Genomic DNA, 3,685 nt, shown 5'->3' with positions numbered 1-3,685 from the left:
TCTCCCCAGCGTGGTTTTGTGTAGTGGGGGGGGGGGGAGGGGAACCACCGCAAATGCAGATTTGTCGGCTTAAATATCAATATTTTCCCAATGAAACTATAATTATCGAAATGAGCAGCCAACCACTACCACCACCACCTCTATAGTCCCTGGACTGACTGAGTGCAGCTCTTCTGCAACGTTCAGCCTGCGAATGATGAAATCTAAAAGAGGGAACTTTGCCAAAAAAAAGACTGAAAAGGAGAAACCTAACAAAAAAAAAAAAGAATAGCCAAAGCCATAAAACACGGCCCAACCTTGATCACGGGAGCCGATGAGACACAAAAGGCTCAATTCACTAGGCTTCACACAAGAAGGATCTTTAATTGAGCCATTTGACAAATGAAAGCCGAAATCAACTCAGTTTATGGAAATAACAATCCTTGTGCTGGCTGACGGCTGGACAGAACTGACTTTTTGGAAATAAAGATCCTTATAATGGCTGAAAGCTGTTTGCAAATAAGGATCATTATGGCGGTGGGTTAGGTTTGTGAATGGAGTCATCTCAGTGTATTTGCTTAATGCAGCAACTTGCCGGCACAGCAATCCCCACATGTCATTTACAGGCCGCACACACGTGCCAAGGGAGCAGAACATTTTACCTACATGATCTAGAAGCAAGGCTGGCAATCTGGTGACTCTGTGCTGATCACATGTGACTGGACCTTGTGAAGGCAATGCTGGGTCATGATTCCTGTTCTAGAAAGGGAACAAAGTGCACAGGGTGACAGGCAGGTCATTGTGCCCCCCCACCGGATGAGATGATTGAGAGGCTCAGCCCCCCCATATGCACACACTGGTCTCTCACTTACACTAGTGACGTCACATGGAATGAGCTCCAAGCTCCCCCTTCCCCCCACAATGCAGGTGAAAGTCACCCTGCGGGGGGTGGGCACTCGTCCTCTCTCGTGCCGGGTATCGGCCTCCAAGGATGGCACAGAGGCCTATAATAAACAGCATGTACTTGGTACATGTTGCGGAGACATATTGGTGACATATTATGTCAGTGCAGACGTGTGATGTCATTCATTCACAGACAGGCATCAGGCTGGGCTCTGCCATACGTGGCAGCCTCCTTCTGCTCCACACAGCTCTCACCCTGGCCACTACCTTCAGCACACCGCTTATCAGAGCAGCGACTTCTGCCGACAGGCACAGGGCTAGGCTGCCGGGGGGGAGGGGGGATGAGGGCCTGCGTGACAGAGCACGGCAAGCCGGCTAAAGGAAGACACATATCATGGCGGACTGGGCATATAGACCTCCGTACACTAGGCGGTTGAAGGCCAGTGACCGGGGAAAACAGGTACAGTAGAGGATGGTGTCGGATTGGCAGCAGGGCCCCGCCGATTCTCACCTGCTCTCCTCAGTCCGCGCAGCCGGGCGCAGCCGCACCAGCCAGATAGCCCATTTCCGGATCCCGGCACCGCACTGCGCAAGCGCAGATCCCAACCACGTGACGGATTAGAGCGGAAAGGGCAGAGCCTGAGTAAGAGCTGCGTCGCCTTCCACGCTAATATCACGTGGTATCTGCGCAACCGGCGAGTGTAGAAGATGGGTGGGGCTAGTGTCACGTGATTTGGAGCCACGGCCGTGCCGAATGTTATACGGTTTATGGTTGCTCTTTCCCCCCCCCCATCAAACTGGATCTCTGTAACGATTGCTTGAGGGAAGTCTGCAATACACTTTATATGAGGCCTACGTTTCCTCTATGCATTGCTTGAAGTGACACGTTGTGACATATTTGTGAGAGTATATCTGGGATCTTCTGATAGGCCAGCGCCAAAAGACTATAAAACAAGAGCAGACTACTGCACATGAGATTACACGGGATGACAGCCGGATGTTCCACATTACACTTTATTTGGATAATAGCAGTCTACTAAGTATTACATTATGTGGAATAATAGGGGGCTATTCTATATAACGCTGGGGGGAAATAGGGGGGTACTTAATATTACCCTGTGCAGGGTAACGGTGGGCTGCTCCAGATTACACCGTGCAGGGTAACGGTGGGCTGATCCAGATTACACCGTGCAGGGTAACGGTGGGCTGATCCAGATTACACTGTGCAGGGTAACGGTGGGCTGCTCCAGATTACTCTTGCAGGGTAACGGTGGGCTGCTCCAGATTACACCGTGCTGCTCCATATTACACCGTGCAGGGTAAAGGTGGGCTGCTCCATATTACACTGTGCAGGGTAACGGTGGGCTGCTCCATATTACACCGTGCAGGGTAAAGGTGGGCTGCTCCATATTACACCGTGCAGGATAGTAGTGGGCTACTCCACCATACACTGAGTGGGATAATAGCAGACTATCCCATATTACACTGAATAGGACAATAGCAGGCTACTCCATATTATACTGCACATGATGTTAGCAGTCTACTCCATATTACTCTGTGTCTGACAGTGGCAGCCTCCTCCATTTGACACTGTACTGGAGACTGGCAGGTTACTTCTTGTTACACTGACCAGTATAATCGTGGTCTACACCGTATTATACTGCATGGGATAATAGTGGGCTCCATATTACTCTGTGCAATATGGGCTATTCCATCATAGACTGAGTGGGATAATAGCAGGCACAATAGTGGGCTACTTCATATACTGCATGTGATATTTGTGTTCTACAGTATATTACACTGTACAAGATAATAACAGGATACTCCATATTACTCTGTGCAGCATAATGAGCTACTCTGTATTACACTGTGTGCCATAAGAGCGGGCTACTCTAGCATAGCTACTCCATATTACACTGCACAGGATAAAAGCCGTCTGCTCCATATTACACTGCATGGGATAATAGTGGGCTTCTCCAATATGCTGTACATGATATTAGTAATCTACACCATATTACACTGTGTGGGATAATACCGGGCTACTTCATATTACACAGTGTGGGACAATAGCGGGCTATTCAGTATTACATTGCGCAGGATAATAGACTTCTACACCATAGAACAGTGCACAGGACAATAGCAGTCTACAGCATATTACACTGCGTGGGAAATTAGCAAGCTATTCTACATTACAGTGTGTTTGATAATAGCTACTCCATTGCGGGATAAGAGCGGGTTACTCCACCATAGACTGTGTGTGATAATAGCAGGTTATTACATATTGCACTGCATAGGACAATAGCAGGCTAAACCACTTTACAAGGGATTATAGCCATATTACACTGCATGAGATTATAGTGGGCTACTCCTATCACACTGCATAGGAAAATAGCAGTGTAAACCACATTACCAGTGGTAATAGCCATACTGCAGTGCATGGCTACTCCATATTATGCTGTACAAGATAAGAATGGGCTACTCCACAATAGGCTACGTGGGATAATAGTGGGCTACTCCATATTACAGTGCACAGGATAATAGCAGTGAACACCTTATTACACTGCTCAGGATAATAGCAGGCTTGTCCATATTACACTACGTGGGATAATAAAAGGCAGCAGATGGAGTGTTGCATTCCCGGCAAGTAACGCACATCTAAGCCCCAGGTGATGTGGCCAGCATCTCCTGTTTCAGAAAGTGCGGGATGGAGGAGAATACACCACTTCTGGTGCAATGGTGAACCACTTCCAGCTGTGCCAGAGCTACAGACAGAGTGGGTCGTCCCTTTCCTGTAAAGAACCCT

At 48.2% G+C, this 3,685-nt stretch overlaps 1 protein-coding gene across 1 annotated transcript in view; it reads right to left on the bottom strand.

The window, feature by feature from the left end:
- The window catches only part of EIF4G1 (eukaryotic translation initiation factor 4 gamma 1), a 68,361-nt gene extending 66,862 nt beyond the window's left edge, over positions 1 to 1,499 (bottom strand). The window contains exon 1 of the mRNA XM_018575032.1: positions 1,394 to 1,499. The gene's annotated coding sequence lies outside the window, so the exon portion shown is untranslated. The remainder of the gene's footprint in view (positions 1 to 1,393) is intronic.
- Between the last annotated feature and the right edge of the window lie 2,186 nt (positions 1,500 to 3,685).

Source organism: Nanorana parkeri, unplaced genomic scaffold, assembly GCF_000935625.1.
Source record: "Nanorana parkeri isolate BGI_ZX_2015 unplaced genomic scaffold, ASM93562v1 scaffold51, whole genome shotgun sequence".
In the NCBI taxonomy this organism is placed as follows: domain Eukaryota; kingdom Metazoa; phylum Chordata; class Amphibia; order Anura; family Dicroglossidae; genus Nanorana; species Nanorana parkeri.
The sequence above is the reverse complement of the archived record's forward strand: the minus strand, read 5'-3'. Positions and strand labels throughout refer to the sequence as shown.